The following is an 18,060-nucleotide window of genomic DNA, read 5'->3' on the forward strand; positions in this document are numbered from 1 at the left end:
GTGAGAGGGCTGGGCAAGTGGAGGATGAAGATCACCCTCTGTGCCCTGCTCCCACCCATCGTGCAAGTGCCTGTCTTGGTGGCTAGGCCAAGGCAGCATTCTCGCACCAGGTCAGGAGCAGTGGGCTCCCTCCATGCTCCGCCGCTGCATTGATCTACCCTGAGAGGCAGCAGTTCTCCAGGTTTTCCCAGCCCTACCTGGAAGTGCCAGAGACCGAACTGCAGGACAATCTATGTGCACAGCAGATGTTCTGCTGCTGAGCTATTGCCCTAAGGACAAATCCACATGTTATGTCATTCTTTATTTCAAATATAGCCCACCTTTTCTCTTTGGAGCTGAGTTCCTGTCCCAACTCCACCCCAAATTTTATCCTCCCTATAACCCTGTGAGGCAGGTTAGACTAAGAGACAATGACTGGCCGATGAGCTTCTTGGCTGAGTGGAGATTTGAACATGGCCCTCTCATGCCCGGTACAACCATTACATCAGATATGCCAGATATCTCAGTTGGTAGAGCACAAGACTCTTGATCTCAAGGTAGTGGGTTCGAGCCCCACATTGGATGAAAGATTCCTGCATTTCAGGGGGTTGAGCTAGTGGTCCCTTCCAACCCCATGATTCTGTGTTTTGTACCACAGTGCTGAGTATGAGAAAAAATGGGCATGAGAAAAGTTGAAAACCTCTGCCTTAAATCTTTGTTCCTAGCTGTTAGTTTTGACTAAAGGCTTACAAGGGTAAATAGAGGGGGATGTGCATAATAACTAAAGCTGGCCACACACTTCTGTTACAGATAATGCAACGCACAGTATCATATTTCTTTTGAACATGGTGGTGTAGAACTCCAACGGATCAGTTTTCTATAGCTAAAAGTTACCACCTTGTCACTTGTCACTGAACTGAAGCCCAGCTGTCTTGTGTTAGATGTACATAACTAATGCTGGACAAACCGCCCTAGAGAATATTAACCAGGCTAGGCTTCTGTGCAGTTTCCTTTTCTTGTCACGCCACCTGGAATATTTGATGTTATCCCCTCTGGATCTAGCTATGATCAAAAGAGGGGGGAAAGCGAGACGTGAACTGCATTAGGGGCACATGGTGAATGAAGGCAGTAGCTGAGAGAAAAGTTGAACTTATTCACCTTAAAATAGGGATAGGGAAGATATTTATTTGATTTGGTTTGTTTTTAAAGGTGAACCTACCCAATTCACACAACCATCTTTCAAAATTCTCTCTTCTCCAAATTTTGCAATGCTGTTATACAGTCAAGTATAAACATATGCTAGGGTGAAGTGTGCATGAAAATACAACACTGAATTGAACTAGGGAGAAATGGGTATTTAATCAAAAGTGCATACAGAAACATGTATACCATCATTTCAGTGTCCCATGAGTGTTGCTGTACAATAAATGCATGGTTTTGCACCGTGGCAAATTAATTAAAAAAAAAAAGAAACGTGTATACCAAAAGAAATTCACATTTAACTAGCTGGTGAATTTATATGAGGACTTTAAATATATATACATTGCAAACTGATATAGAATGAGCAATCAGCAATCTTGCAATCAGGAAACTGAGAAAAACTGAAATTTACAAATTGGCCCATCCCTACCTTCAAATCCTACTGATGGGTGCATTTTCTGCTAGAAGAACCAAGTAAACTACAAAATTATTTGACGAAAAATCAATAGCCTATTAGCTTGCATAGCCAAGGGAGAAATGGCAAGAGCTTTGCACCTGTCTCTTTGTACTCTCCTCCCAACAGAGGTAATTTTTGCTAAGCGAAATTACCCAGGCGTGTTTTGGCTCAATTAGCAACTGCATTTGTATCATATTTGTTTCCCAACAAAGTATGTTTGACTTGTTACATTTCCCATGCCCGTTGGCAAACAGCTGCATAAGTTTTGTTCTGACACTTTATTGGAGGCAGGAACAGGGAGATGAAGAAGGACAGAGAGACAGAGAGAGATTGAACGTGTCTGCAGAACAGGCAGGGACTATCAAGTATCTCAGATCTCATGAATAAACCCAACACTGAATGAATCATCTTCATAGTGTCAGTCCCACTGCATCTCATTAAAGATCACTGAACAAAGAGCACCAAAGAAGCGTCTTTGGATCTTGTAATCATTAATAATATCAGATGCGTTTCATCTTTTCTTTTCATGACTTAACGTTGTAGAATGAAAATGGTGATGTAACATTTGACAGACCTCTAAAATAACGTTGATCTTCTGATCCAGCTCAGTACCCACCATTGCTCTGTCTTTCCTTCCTTTGTAGTAAGTGATGTGAGCATTAATACTGTCGCTCTGACAATGTCTACCACAGCTGATCCAGCAGACTGCACGGACACTGCCAATGATAGTATCTATGAGAGAGAAGCACCCCAAAGACGATCTAGAGCAGTTACTCAGTGCCCATCAACCCTAGCTGGCTTAGCCAATGAAATGATGGGAGCTGTAGTCCAACAGTGTCTGGAGACCCCAAGGTTGAAGAAGGCTGATCTAGCCCAACCACTGCTACAAAGCAAGATAATCTGTCTACCAAGTTTCTGTAACTCACTAGGTGCAACAGAGCCCCCATGGTGTGCCAGATAGAACAAGCAGGTACATGTAAACAATGGTGCTTAGAAGGTGAACAGCTTAAAATGACTCAGAAGAGGATTGGACAAATTATTGGAAGATAAGGCTATCAATGGCTATGACCCATGAAAATCATTCAGTGCCAGAGGCAGTAAAGCTTCTGCATACCACTTGCTGGAAACTGCAGGAAGGGGGAGTACCCTTGGGCTAGGGTCCTGCTTGGGCTTCCTAGATGCATCTGGTTATCGATTTAACTAGAGCAGGGGTAGGCAACCTAAGGCCCATGGGCCGGATGCGGCCCAATCACCTTCTAAATCCGGCCTGCAGACGGTCCGGGAATCAGCGTGTTTTTACATAAGTAGAATGTGTGCTTTTATTTAAAATGCATCTCTGGGTTATTTGTGGGGCATAGGAATTCATTCATTCCCCCCCCCCCAAAAAAAAAAATATAGTCCAGCCCACCACATGGTCTAAGGGACAGTAGACCAGCCCATGGCTGGAAAAGGTTGCTGACCCCTGAACTAGAAGGAAGCAGCACAGATGAGGAAGTGCTGTGCTCCATTCATAAGGAAGACAGACTTGCCAGAAATATAGTAAAGCACCACCACTTAACAGGGCCAATGTCATCACCTCCTGGGTATTCTTTTCCAATCCCCTGCATGCCAAAGAAATAGTGTTCTCTCATAGAGAAATCCACCATATAAGCTAAGCAGAGGAAGAGGCGGGTAAAATTAACATGCATGGCTAAGGGTCCCACTGCTATTTCTATTTTTGAAAATTTCCAGTCTTCTTGTGACCAACCCAAATGTCAAAAAATAATGTGCAAGCTTTTAACTGCACCAGAACTATTCATCAGGCTGGATGTTAAACAAAGTGAGAGTGGGATGCATAAGGACAGAAAGCTGATTTGGTTTTGAAGCCATAACATCTGAACTGGTCGAAATTTTATTCTTGGTTAAGAGTGGGTGAATCTGTCAGTTCTAGTTTCTTACAATTTATCATTTTTCCAGTTCAGTTTTCTACATTTTTCATCACTTTGTGGGGTTGTGTGTTTTTTAAGTTCTCATTAAAAATTGCCAGTCTTATTAGTGCAAATTTCCCCCAAGTAGGCACATTTTTAAATGTGCAAACTTGCCTAATATACACAATTTCCCCAAATGTAATGTGTTTCTATATGTTATTTTCACTAATATATGCATTCTTATACATACTTTCTCCCTAATATACACGTACTGTACATGCTGCTTGGTTGGAGATCTGCACCACAAAAGTCAGAGATGTACAAATTTTGCATATTGCTTGAGATTTGTTCACATAAGAAATTTTAACTCAATTGAATCCCTCATCCCCCTGTTTGGTGTAAGGTCTTAGAAGGGCATGGCTATTGCGACAAGGTGGGGGCTGTTCAGAAGAGCACCTGAACTTGAGAATTTACCACTGCACCACCAAGATGAGGTATGATAACAGAAGGTTAAGAACAAGAGCTATACCATCTCTGCTCCATGAATCTTTTAGGGACAAGGATGTGTGAATAAAGATTTTTCATCATTGCTGATGAGATGGTTTGATATTCCTCAGTTCCTTCAGCCACCTGCCTTAAGTCTCTTATGTTAGCCTTATAAACAAATACTCTTCCTAACAATGGCACATGCATATTCATACACAAGCAGTGGCATGCCTAGCTTGATCACTGAGCCCAGGAATAAAATTAAGCCATCCATCTGCAGGTGAGAGAGCAACAACTATAGATATGTTGCTAATGGTTTTTCTCAACTCTTCTCAACTTTGGTTTTCTAAATGAATCTATTAGGGCCCCAGGCTGTCACTTTGTATGTTTCTAGGCAATCATTAAATACATCAGCTTTACCAAGAGAGATGGTCACCTGCAGCAAGCTGTGCCGCTGCAGCACCTGTGATTTGGAATTAGCATGACATGCCAACATGGGCTGGAGAGAGAGCCTTCAGGCTGCAGCAAGTAAATATTGGCATTTGAGCATTTCATTCAGATAGTAAACAATAGCAAAAAAAAGAAAGAAAAGGGCTCTATTCTCCCTTATTTAACATTCCCTGCATGCTGTGGTTAGGATATAATATGCACCACTTAGCTGATAGGAGCAAAGCTGAGGAGCAGTGGATGATGTTCTGCTTTATCACTGCACACCAGAGATGGAAACTGGGCTGTCTTCACCTGCCAGAAATTGAAACAGAAGCAGTAACATTCTCACCAGAAAAAAATAATACTGTACAATAAAACCCTTGTCTGAATGCAGACTCTGTGAGGGATTCCCAAACTATCTAGTACAATTCTCATGATTCTTTGAGGGAAGCCAAATGGCATAAAAGTGCTTTAAATGTATGCTGTGGGTATTGTCATAAACTGTCCCACTTCAAACAGTTCGGGGCTTGGAGACTATAAGAATGCATAGCAGGCCTCTTACAGTGGTCACATGAACAGAAAGATTTAGGCCATCTTCTGTTAGAGGTTTCTTAAAAAGTCTGGGTGGATGCTGTAGTTATGGGTTTCCTAGGTTGGTAGGAGCTAATGACATTATTCTTCACTTCCATCTCCACTATTCTATAATTCTAAGTAGAAATAAAGCACAATTGGGAGAGGTCTAGGCTAAGGGTACACAAAAGGTGGTCTGTGTGCCACCAGTGGTCCACGAGCTTCATTAAGCTGATCTGCAGCATGTCTGTGGATTTGTGGTTGAAGATAGATGACAGCACATCCATTGCATTAAATATACGCATTGATTTTTATTGCATTTGATTTGCTTATTTTCTAATACAGCGGTACCTTGGCTTAAGAACTTTATTTGTTCCAGAGGTCCGTTCTTAACCTGAAACTGTTCTTAACCTGAGGTACCACTTTAGCTAATGGTGCCTCCCGCTGCGCCGCCGCTGCGTGATATCTGTTCTCATCCTGAAGCAAAGTTCTTAACCCGAGGTACTATTTCTGGGTTAGCAGAGTCTGTAAAATGAAGTGTATGTAACCCTAAGTACCACTGTATTGCATTTTACTGCATTACAATTTGAATTCTATGGAATTCAGATTGTAACACAGTAAATTAAATATATGATAAATAAAAGAAGCAATAAAAAAATCAATTAAAAATCACATGACTCCTAGCACAGCACATCACAATTGCTAGAACAGGCAGAAAAAAGCATTTAAGTGATCTGCCAAGACCCTCAGCTATTTTCAAGTGGTCGGGGGGAGAGTTTGAGAATCGTGGACTAACCTTCTCTAAGAAGTATGTTTTCTGCTTACATGGAGTTCCAACATGAAGGAACATTCAAAACTGGTGTTTCATACCTACAGTCAAAGTAGCACAATCCATTCTGCCACCTCATTCTGCTGCACAAGTAGACCAAAGCCTAAGTGATGTTCTGAGCAGTGAGTCTTTGCACGTTTTTAAAAGAGAGACTTAAATCATAATCAATATTTATCCCACTGGCAGGCTCCCAGTCTTTATAATCTAGTCCATAACTCTTCCTAATAAATCACCACCTTCCTTGCTGGATAGACTGCCTGATACCAATGACACAGATTTGAATACGCAGCAGTGTTTATGAGAAAGAAAAACTAATGAATGAAAAATTATGAGTGGAAATTGAATCTGCCAGATGAATTCTCAGATCTAGATTAACATATGCCGCATTTGCAAAAAAAACTCTCTCTCATATATATATATATACCAACCTGTATTAAATATTGAAATTGCTGAGGTTTCCACAATGTTTTTTTCCCTGTGTATTGTAAGTGTGCATATTTCATTAGCTGCAGAGACATCTCTCTAATAACTTTCTAACCCCTGAATTCCTGTCATTCAGGTTTAAATTTGAAGAGGCAGTGAAGAACTATAAAACAGGGGGAAATAAGCAAAGAAACACAAAAGGCAGCGTCTCTTCATTGCCTTTGTCAGTAAAAAGTTTCCTTTGAGATACATAATTGAAAAGCCTAACTCCAGCACAAAAATATTATGAGTTGCATATTTCCATGACAAAACCTTGATCTTACACAGCACCAACACAATACAATAGATAATTGCAGGAGTATCCATCCCATTTTAATATTTTTGTCACCTTTCTATGTCAACACTACAGAAGGAAAGTAAGAGTGGGTGGGTGTTTTTTTATTTGCATCAAAACATATCAGCCATCTTTTCAGGAGTGGGGCAGGGGGTGGGGAACCGTTTATCAACAGCAACAGTGAGAATAATCAGGAACTTCAAGAGAAAAAGTTGCCCTGACTCAAGCCAACTGAAGTTTCTGGAGATATGATCCATGAAACTGTTGCATTGGAGACCTTTGTATTTCTCAAGAAAAGCTAGAACATAGCCTTACGATCCTTGCTGTAAATTTAATCTCCATAGTTCATGTCACATCTTGGCTCTACTGTTACTTTCAAGTGATCCCCAAAAAGATGAAAACAGCAGCACAATCCAAACCTAAGATCTTCTGGGATAAGAGAGTTTGGATTCACTGGAATAAGTCCCTCAGCCAGGGCTCAACCTTTAGAACTTAAGCCAGCAGAATTTAAGTCCCCCCAAAAGGAGTGTTCTGGGTGAAGATGTGGCAGGGACAGAGTGGGACAAGGAGAAAATTATGCCTATTCTAAACTCTCTACAACTTGGTCATGTGGCTTAGGGTCCAATCCTCCAGTCTTCCCCAGAGGCTCCTGAATTGGACTTTGAATAGGGGCAACTTGCACCAGCTTCCTACAGATTGCTCTGTAGTGTTTCAAGGTCAATAATTCAAAATTTAGCAATCAGACAGCTATTGTAGAATCTACAAATTCTTCAGTGATCAGCCATAAATGAAGACCACAAATGACAAGTTAATGGCCAATGCAAGCTAATAGTTAAGTAATATGATCATAGAGTAGGAGGGACCCTCAAGGTCATTATTATTATTACAACCCTTGGCTGATTCAGGAAATCTTTTGCCACAGCACCTGAGAAGTGGCTATCCAGACTCTGTTTAAAAACCTCTAACCAAGGTAAGCCTACCCCCTATGGGGCAGTCTGTTCTAGTGATGAACAGTTCATAATGTCAGGAAGTTCTTCCTAATGTTTAGCCAAAGTCCCCTCTCTTATTATTGAAACTAGGGGTGAGCCATCCTGTTTTGCCACCTAGGGGTGGCGCCCCACCACTACCTTGCAGCAGTGGCTTCTGGCAAGATCTCACAAGATCTCGCCAAACTCTCGCAAGATTATAGCTAAAGAAGCTACAATCATGTGACCATGGCAAGGGCAAGTGGGGCTCCTGCACAGATGCTGCCTTGTGGGATTCTGCAGCCCAAGGCAGATGTTTCAGCTTGCCTCATGTGTGGGCCAGCCCTGAATTGAACCCATTGGTTCAAACTATTTCTCACACAACTTTACAGAGAAGAGAAGAAATATGTCACCAGCAAAATAACCTTAACTCTGATCCAGACGAACTACATGGTTACATGCTCTTTTCACTGAACTGCATAATAAAAATTCTTCCTTAATTCAGAAACTGGAGCTTAGGAACATGAGTGTATGCATGGTTCTCCACTGGTTATTGCAATAAACATTCATCTGTTTCTGAAAGAACAGGAGGGGGGATTTGTGGCCCTGCAGACAGTGCTGGACCACATCTCCCATGACCATTGGCCAAGATGGCTGCAGGGCTGGGGGTAGATGGACTCTATCTGGGGGGCATCAAGTTCCCCATCCTTATGAATATGAACCAGTGGCATCTGTCCCTTCATTTCCTTGGATCCCTAGCACCTTTGTGTGTGCTGACTTTGATTGTTATGGACCGTGATTCATGATATACAAATCTGCTTTCCTTTTGCTCTGTTTTACTTTTGCATTTATATGCCCACAATTCCATCCCATTGTTTCCCAACAGTAATCTGTAATTTTATTTTAAAATAATAACAAACCTACCAGAATCATATTTTTTCATCTGTGTTCCCAGTAGTAACACCGATGGAAAAATATGATTCTGTAATATTATTCTCTGTAATATTGCTTTCCACCCCGCTTTATATGCAGACAGGGTGCATTGTTTGGGTCACTTCTTTCCCCATCCGCATATTCCCCTTCCCACTGCAAATCTACATATGCTCTCTGATTTTCTTTTGACCAAAAAAATTCATTTTCAAACTTTTACTTTGTTGGCATTTTCTCCATGAGAGGTTTGGCTGTGATAGTGAACATGATTCAAATAAATGGAGTGGGGTAGTGGTGGCAATAGGCAGCACCAGCAGTGACAGCTCTATAGTAGTGAGTGTGACACAGCAGAACATTGTCATGCCTTAACAAAATGTGTTGCTTCTTATAATCTGAAAATTCTGTAAACTGCTAGATTATTCTTAACCTCTATCTAGCAGTGCATTGAAAATGTATTCTGCTAGGAGTAATAGAAACCTAGGAGCGCTGTGACCCACAGAGAGAGAACGTTACTAATTCCCACAGCATTTGAATAAGTCGGCCCCTCTCTCAATTTGCCATAGCTATAGCAAGGCACACACAGGAGGAGATAATGTTGATCTAGGTGGAATAATATTTAGAACCAGGATGTCAGTTTCAAGCACAAATACATTTGGTCACTAGAGCAGCTGCTTCATCAATTAAAAATTTCTAATAAACTGCTATGAAGATTGACACATTGGAATTAATTACGTATTACATATTTTCAGGCAATTACTGTGGCAGTAAAGTTAGACGTGCACATTTTGGAAATGAGGAATTATTAGTGGCTTCCCTCCTCATACTCATTGTAATCACTCGTATTGGTTTTGACACCAAATATCATTTTTGATAATCAGGTTTGCAGCTTTCCAAACAATTAGATGCAGGCAAACATGGAGAATTTACACTTGAGACAGAAATCCTGCACTTGTACTTAGCTGGAGGAAATCTCCAGAGATCAAGAGAAGGATAGAGAGCCTCAAATACATCTGTTTCCACAAGGCAATTCAGAACAGAAAATGTTTTTCAGTAAACATTGCTTCTAAAGAGCTTCTGAAGAATAATTACTGTCAGAAAATTAACTACATCATCAAAATGTGCCTTCCTGCTCAAATAAAGTAGTTTTCTGTTCTTGTTTTTCCCCGCATCCTTTTATCAGTAGTGTATTGATTATTTTCTCTGTTCACTTCAAAAATAACAATAAAAAGGGACACAATGAATAATCATTTTTAAAAAAACAAATGAATTTGAAAAGCGAACACAAAAATTCTCTGGAGGATGCAAAATCTTCCAGAGGAAAGGAAGCTGCCTTTGTAATTAAATAATGCCTTTGTTACTTCTCTGATCTCTGTAAATTCACAGCCCGTCCTCTATCTCCATCCAGGTAAGTAATGTAAGGAGCAAGTTAATGGGGTGGGAATACTGAAGAAGAAAGGAGAGAAGTATGCAGAATTGAAATCATTGTGTGTCAGCTGGGCCAGGCTGTCATCAAGGAAGGGGGATCCGTGGAGACATGCCCCCTGAAAGTTATTCCACTGCCATCTCTGAGCTTTTAGATTTTCTTTTTGAAAAGATGTATCTATCCCTTTTACCTGTGGAAATGTATGGGAAAGCATGCAAGCAAATGCTGCACCTATTTGCCCATTTAGGAGGCAACCTTCGTCTTCCACATGTCAAGTCCTGCCTGCCTCCTGAGATGAAATGAAATGTGATGTCCCCACCATAAAAGGAGGTTACTGTAGGTCACAGCATGAACAAGGGCCAGAAGAAACGGGACACCTAAAGAGAACCCACTACCTTGGCCACATAATTCATTCCATTTCAAAGTCCATTTATTTATTTATTGCATTTATATTCCACCCTTTTATCCACGGAGCTTAAGGTGGCTTACATGGTTTCCCCTATTTTCATTTAGTCTCTACGACAATCCTGTGATGTAGAATAGGCTGAGAGGCAGTGACTGGCCCCAAGGTAACTCACTGAAAGCTCCATGGCCAAGTGGGGATTTGAACCCTGGTCTCCTAGGTCCTTCCTGCCAACTTAGCAGTTCGAAAGCACGTCAAAGTGCAAGTAGATAAATAGGTACAGCTCTGGCAGGAAGGTAAACAGCGTTTCCGTGCACTGCTCTGGTTTACCACAAGCGGCTTAGTCATGCTGGCCACATGACCCGGAAGCTGTACGCCGGCTCCCTCGGCCAATAAAGTGAGATGAGCGCCGCAACCCCAGAGTCGGCCACGACTGGACCTAATGGTCAGGGGTCCCTTTACCTTTACTCCCAGGTCCTGATCCAACACTCTATCCGCTACACCATGCTGCTTCTCAAGAGGAAGCTTGAGTATCATAATTAGAGTCTTACTGGTACTCCAGAAAAGGTGAGGAAGCAGGCTGATCCTATCAGTTCTCAGTTGCTGCCTAGAAGCTGCAACAGCCTCCAGAGAGCTGCTCCCAGTTTTGCTGCCTTCAAACAGCTCCTCTTCTACACAGCAGCTCCTCTGACTGCTTATGCTGCTGCAGAGCTTCCTTGCCTCATGTGGAATACTGAAATGGTTCTGGTTAAAGGCTGGCCAAATATAAGGAGATAATTGACATCGTCCTTATTTTTTCATTTTATAAAGTTAAATTGTGTTTCATTAATAAGTAATGCAATTGAATTATTTTAACTGTCCTGTCCATTTTCTGTTTATTACCACCCCATCCCTCTCCATGTACACTTGTTTATTATTTGTTTTTTAGATATTTCAGTTGCTGCTCCCTAGCTGATCTTAAAAGCATTTTAAATATACAGAGATGAAATAAAAAGGAATTGATCAATGCCTTAAAACTCTCACAGCACAGGGATGATTTTCAAAAGACGGGATAGCTCAGTCGGTAGAGCATGAAATTCTTAATCTCAGGGCCGTGGGCTTGAGAGCGATATTGGGCAAAAATATCCCTGCATTACAGCGGTTTGGACTAGATGACCCTTATGGTCCCTTCCAGCTCTCCAATTCTATGATTCTATTCTAACACCTCAAAGATCATGAATGCCTCTGCTACAGGGATGGAGGTTCCTTTTCAGCCCAAAGGCCACATTCTCTTTTGAACAATGTTCCCAGAGCCACATGTCAGTGGTGGGTGAGGCCAGAGGCAAAAGTATGCAGAAGAGCAAATGTGAAATGTTACCTCTGTACATTAGGGTCGTTTCTACAAACATACACACACACCCCCCTATCCTTCATCTAAGGAATCAAGAGGCATTATCACAGTTCAAGGACATATTCCAGCCATGTAAACATACTCCAGAAAGATGTGAAGGAGGTCCAGTAAGGGGTGGGGACTCAAGGGAAGAGTTTCTCCCTTGAGTCCACTCAGACTCAAGAGTTCTGAGGGCCTGATAGAGAAGGCTAGGAGGCTGTGTTTAGGGGCCTTGGGCCTGAGGTTCCCCATCCCTGCTGTAAGATGCCCTCACCTCAAAATAAGGGGGAAATAAAAGAGTCTATATTTGATGCTGAAAGGAACACAAAGCAGGTCCCAGACAAGTCCCTCCAAACATTCTAGAACTGGAGTCCCTCTCCCGTAGTTGCTCATCCCTGGATCTCCCTGGGTGAGGTCATGCAAGGGAAAGACTCAAGTTATGGATTCAGCATCTGAATAAAGATATATAGGAGGAGGTGATCCTTCAGGTCATCAGCTTCAAAATATCTAGGGTAGCCTCCCCCAACCTGGTGTCTTCCAGGTAACGATGGTGATGATTTATTAATCACTTTCCTTACAAAGGGACTGGAACTGACTTACAAACGTAATACAAACACTAAAGCCAATTACAACAAAACACAACCAATAAAAATATAAAAAGACAGTTCTTACAGATCCTGCTTCACTAAAAGAGGCCACAAGTAGTTGAAACCCTTCAAATTAAGGGCCCAAAGTTCAACTTCAAAAGGTTATTGAACTTCAACTCCCATAATCTCTAGTCTTTGACCATGCTGGCAGGGGCTAATGAGAGTTGTGCTGTGAAACCTCTGGAGGGCACAAGGTTGGGAAAGGATGGTTTAGGACTTTGAACCAGCACCTTGAATAGGGCTCCAAAATGCACTGGAAGCCAATGTGGATGATTTACTACCAGGTGCAATATGACCAAAATGTCCAGTCACTGTTAAAAACCTTGGAGGCCTATTATGGACTATCTGAAGTTTACAGACCAATTTCAAAGGCAGCCCGACATGCAATGCATTGCAGTAATCTGTGACAGAATCTCTGGCTTCAGCCTTGCAAGTGGGCAAGCAGCCAGATGACTTATTAGGTGACAATGGCTCTTGATGTGCACTGTTTGTTTTCAGCGTTCTGAGTTATATCTGCTGGCTTTTAACTGTCCAAAAGAAACATTTACCACAACAAAAGTGATGAAAAGGAAAAGGGGTTGAAAGCAACAGAGCTACCAGTAGATGATCGTAGATGCTTTCCTGGAAAGATACTATTGGGATTCTGTTAATGAATCTTTGAGGTTTTGAGAACAGATCAAGAGTCTGTTTGAGGTTCATCTCCAGAGGGAGACTTTGCAGGTGCAGCATTTAAAAATGTAAGAGTTCCCTCTCTTTCCTCCTACTTATTTATGGAGTAGCGGAGACCTTCTCGTTCCAAGTTTAATCCAGGAAAGAGCACTAGATTGAAGCCAGCACAATGTCGCAGGCCTGTCATAACACCACATTCAGATTCCTATGGAGATGGGAGCACAGATTTGGAGCCAAAGCCCTTCACGAGCTGATTTCAAATACCCTCTATGCATGAAAGATGGCGCATACTCCCCAACAGATGCTCAGACATGAAAAGTTCCAGTTTTGTTCTGTCACTTTTTGTGCTGTGCTGACATTTTCTCCTGTGGTTTTTTTAGGCCCTTCTCCATCAGTTACCAAGAGAAGAAATTTCATTCATAAATTATCAAAGGGGAGAGAAAATTCAAGTAAAATTCTTATGGGTGGGGTTGGGGTTATTTCAAGAGATGTTAGCATTCTTTCTTTATTCTTACACTCTGCAGCCTTATTGGGTGGCCACACTTCAGTTCAATCCCAGGGGAGAAAGCGAGTGTGCACCCTGTTGCATTTTTGCTGCTGCTGTGGGTACCTGTGGTCAGCCATCACTACTCAGCCCAAGGGAGAGTATATCTGTTAGTTAGTTTAGCCTTTCTACATATGCTTTCCCTCTCCCCACTGAGGAGTGGATTAAATGGTGCTTGATGAGCTGGGACATCCCTGCTCTTGCAACCTCTGTTTGACCAGTCCATTTGAGTTGTAAAGCCATCAAAGAGCTACAAGAGAGGCTTCCGGCACAGTGTCCAGGTGGAGAATCCACATCCCACCAGATGAAGTTGGAGTACACCTCCTATCAACCCTGACCACAGGCCATGCTGGATGGAGCTGATGAGATTTGGAGTCCATCAAAATCTAGAAGACCATGGGTTCCCTATTTTGGCATATGTTTCTCTTCAGCAAGATAGGGAAGAGACTCTTAGAAAACCTTGGGCAAATATCTTCCAAGATGCATCTGAGTGTACTTTTTTAAGGCAATCTTGAAATGACACATTTGCTAGAGGAGAAGGAGGAGAAAAGAATCTGATCTAAGAATCTGTTCACAACTTCTACTTTGGCAACATTGGTTCTTCACTAGTTCTGTGTCCCAGAATAAAGAGGGCATCCTCAGCTTAATAAATGTCCATTCAAACTCCACTAACTCACAGCTAATGGCACCAATGACAGAAGGTAATGAGGTGTCATTTATATGAAAATGCTTCTGGGATGTTGCTAGGCATTGTGGAAATGCACCATCTGTTCTTACAAGGGGGAGAAAAGGCCTATTGCTTAGGAAACTAAGACCCTTCTTCATGACCAACCACCAACAAGCAACCACTCTGCCCATTCTCATGAAAGGTGGAAGGAAGAGTAACATGGCAGCAAGAGGTTTCCTACAAAAGAACAGGAATAATCTATCTGATGATGCTAAATCCTCCTTGCTGATCGGCATTGCCGATATATCATATACATATAACCAGGAATAATGGGAAGGAGGTGATAGCTATGATGGCTACATTCTATCTCCACTATGTGCTACAGCTCATTGGTAGAATATCTGCTTTCCATGCAGACAGTTCCAGGTTAAATCCCCAGCATCTGCAGGTAGAGCTGGAAATGCCCTTGGTCTGAAACCCTGGAGAGCCACTTCACTGTAGAAGTTACTGAGCTAGGTGGACCAATGGTCTGACCAATGGTCTAAGTTTGTGCATCCTGGCTGATCCTATGGTGCCATATGCTAATTCCCAGCAATGTTCTTACACTTGGGGTTGCCTGTAAAAAAAAATTCTGTTTCTGTTTGAAAATAACAATTAACAAAATTACACATAATAATAATAATAATAATAATAATAATAATAATAATAATAATCAGCTTCCTTTCCCAGTGCAGAGGTAGAAAATCCTAAAGAGATTTGAGTATCAAGAAGTTTAAAGGAATGGCTGGATCTAAAAGGATCAGCGGGAGGAAAGGAGGGGAGGGCTTGGGGATGGTCTTACCAGCAGACATCGGGATACATTTCATGTTTTAATCCCCTGGTTCTAATAAAGACACATTTCCCTCCTATTCTATGCTCTCCTCCAGTCTGATTTCTGTGCACACTTAATACTTTTAACATGTGTGAAAGACACTGGAATGATTTGAAAGAGAAGATGAAAGCAGCAGACAACTACAAATTCGCTTTCGATAAACACACAGGCGCAGCATCAAAAGTCCAACTTTGGAGGAGAATTCAAAGTTTTATTAAATATTTCTTTAGTGCCCTTTGTCAGCACAAGCTGCAGGCAGAAGTCAGCGATTATCATCCTGCTGACACAAGCACTCCAGATACTGTAAAGGGGCCTCAAGAAAATCAGCTTCAAGGAGAAATTCTCCATACATTTCCAGCATGCTCTCTCCACTCCTGAATTATTTTCCACTCCAATTAGGCTTAGCAAATTAATCTACCACATTGTTGTTCCTTTTGGATGCAATATACTCTCTCTGCATCCGGGGCAAGTGCTGTCAACACAGCTTTGAAATCTCACAGGCAACTAGTCTCATTTCACGGTTGCTTTTAATTATTTTATTTTATTTAAAAGTTGGTGTACTGATCAAATGACTAGTGGTCGATGATGGTGGTATAATAGAAACATAGGACAATAGGAAGCTGCCTTATAGCAAGTTGGCATACATTGGTTGATAAGATTCAGAATTACTCTACAGTGACTGGCAGAGGCTCTCCAGGGTTTCAGATGAGGGACATCCCCAGCCCAACCTGAGGATGCTAGGGATTGAACCAGGTGCTCTGCTACTGAGCTATGGTCCTTCCCTGAAGGTAGATGAGGAGGACAGGAATGTGGAAATCGCCTGAATTGAATGGGTGGGCCTCCATCGTCTTATAGAAGAACATAAGAAGAGCCTTCTGGATCATGCCAATGGCCCATCTAGTCCAGAATCCTGTGGGAAACATGCAAGCAGAAACATACTGCCTCTAGCTGTGGAGGCATAGCATAGTCATCAAGTAGGGACTGACTCTTTTTTTTCAGTCCGAGGGCCACATTCACTTCTGGGCAACGCTTTGGGGGCCAAATGGGACAGTCTATTCTAAAGCAATGCAGAATGTCTGAGTGTATTAAAACAAGTCATGCATGGAGATAGAAGCAAAAGTGCATGGATAACTGAATGTAATCATTATCTTTAAATACTAAGGTAGTTTTTATGCACACTTCTCTGTATTCTCCATGAAAGCAGGTAAGAGGCATTATAGGATTCCTACCAGGGACACATTCCCACTAGGCAAGAACACTCAAGCGGGGTGGGAAAGAAGGCCAAAGAGAAGGGTGGCTCAGGGACAGAAGATGAAGCTGGGGGGATGTGGGATCTCAAAAAAAAAAATCCCAGAGGCCAGATAGGGAGTCCTAGGAGGCTGCATTTTGCCCCCCCCCCCCCCCCGTTATGGATGCAGTATGTGTCTATAACTTAAAGGCAGTTGGTGCCAAGCACTTTGATCTCTATGCAAGGCTAACTACTTGCAACCCTGCCGCCCCTGCCCCACCCCCAATTGTTAACTTCAATTTTCAGAAACAGGTGTCTTGCGGGGGGGGGGGAGGCGGGTAATGAAAACACAAAACTTGAAACTGCTCAATTTATAGTAAATTGCAGGAACAAGTATTACAATCATCTTTGATTATTTTTCTCAAATACAAAAGACAATGTTTCAGCACACAAATCATTTTGAATAATCTTGTTAATTGTGATGTTAAAATTTAAGTCTCTTAAAAAATTGCAATTTCAGGCACATCAAAATCTCACTTTGCATGCCTGATTTCCTTTGCAAATTTTGTCATCGATTTCTTCAGTTCAAGTGCAGGTGCTTGGGCATGCTGAATTGATATAGTTGCCAAACCAACTCGTCTATTTTGCAATGTTGTTGAGAGTATGTAAATTTTTAATAAGTTTGAGCTTTGAGAAACTGCGTTCACCGTTTGCCACTGACACTGGAAGTGTGAGAAGGGTCCTTAGAGAACAGATACATATTACTCCCATTACCATAACCTTGACCACACAGGTTCTCAATTGATAATCCCATTTGCTCAAGGTGTCCAATAAGAGTTTCTGTCATAAAGCCACCTGTAGTCTCCTTTAGTGGAACAAGTCCCAAGAAATGTTCTCTTATGATAACCTCAGGTTTAGATATCTCATCGTCTGATGGTTTGATTACATCAGGCACACAGTCCAGAATAATTGAGTAGTATTTGGCTGAGTTTGTATGTGCTAAAATTTTCTGCTCTATATCACCTGCTAGAAGCTGTATAAGCTCGTTTTGATTATCTTTTCCTAGGTATTGAACCATTTTTTTCTTGGAAATGTTCATTCATGAAAGGATCCAAAGGGGTCGATATTCTACAAACTTTCAAAAAGTATCCCATTGCTAGCACTGTACAACTTCTCAGTTGTACCACAGAAGGCCAAGTTCTGCACGCCAAGAACTCTGACCAAAGCAATCAAGCATGCCAAGATTTGTCACCACTATTGCTATTCTTTTCTAATTTTCTGCTCGCTAATATCATCAATTGTTTCTCCTTTAGAGAAGCATAATTCAAGTTCTCTCCAGGTCTGATGGTTTTCCAAATGGTCAGTATTTCTCTAATGTGAAGGCAGAAGTGCTCTGATGTTCTTCCAGCCTTTTGAATCTATTTCTTGTAGGTTTGATGCATCATTTTTTTCTTCTGAACAACTTATAGCAAAAACAAAAGCCGCATCTTTTGAGATTAAATATATCAACTATTAACTACACACTTCTTCACCATTTGCTAGTTTCCTCTTGTAGTGCACAGGAGAATATCTTCTGTTTTGTGCGTCCTTAGGAAAATTATGTGCTAAAACCTGCTGCGGTCCATGTTGTATTATAAGCTGTTGCAAATTCTCACATGCAATAGTCAGAGTGGTTACCAGGTCACTGTAATTCAAATCAGGCACAATACATTTTCTTTTGCAAACTTTGC

The sequence above is a fragment of the Podarcis liolepis genome, assembly GCF_965112155.1.
Source record: "Podarcis liolepis genome assembly, chromosome: Z".
In the NCBI taxonomy this organism is placed as follows: domain Eukaryota; kingdom Metazoa; phylum Chordata; class Lepidosauria; order Squamata; family Lacertidae; genus Podarcis; species Podarcis liolepis.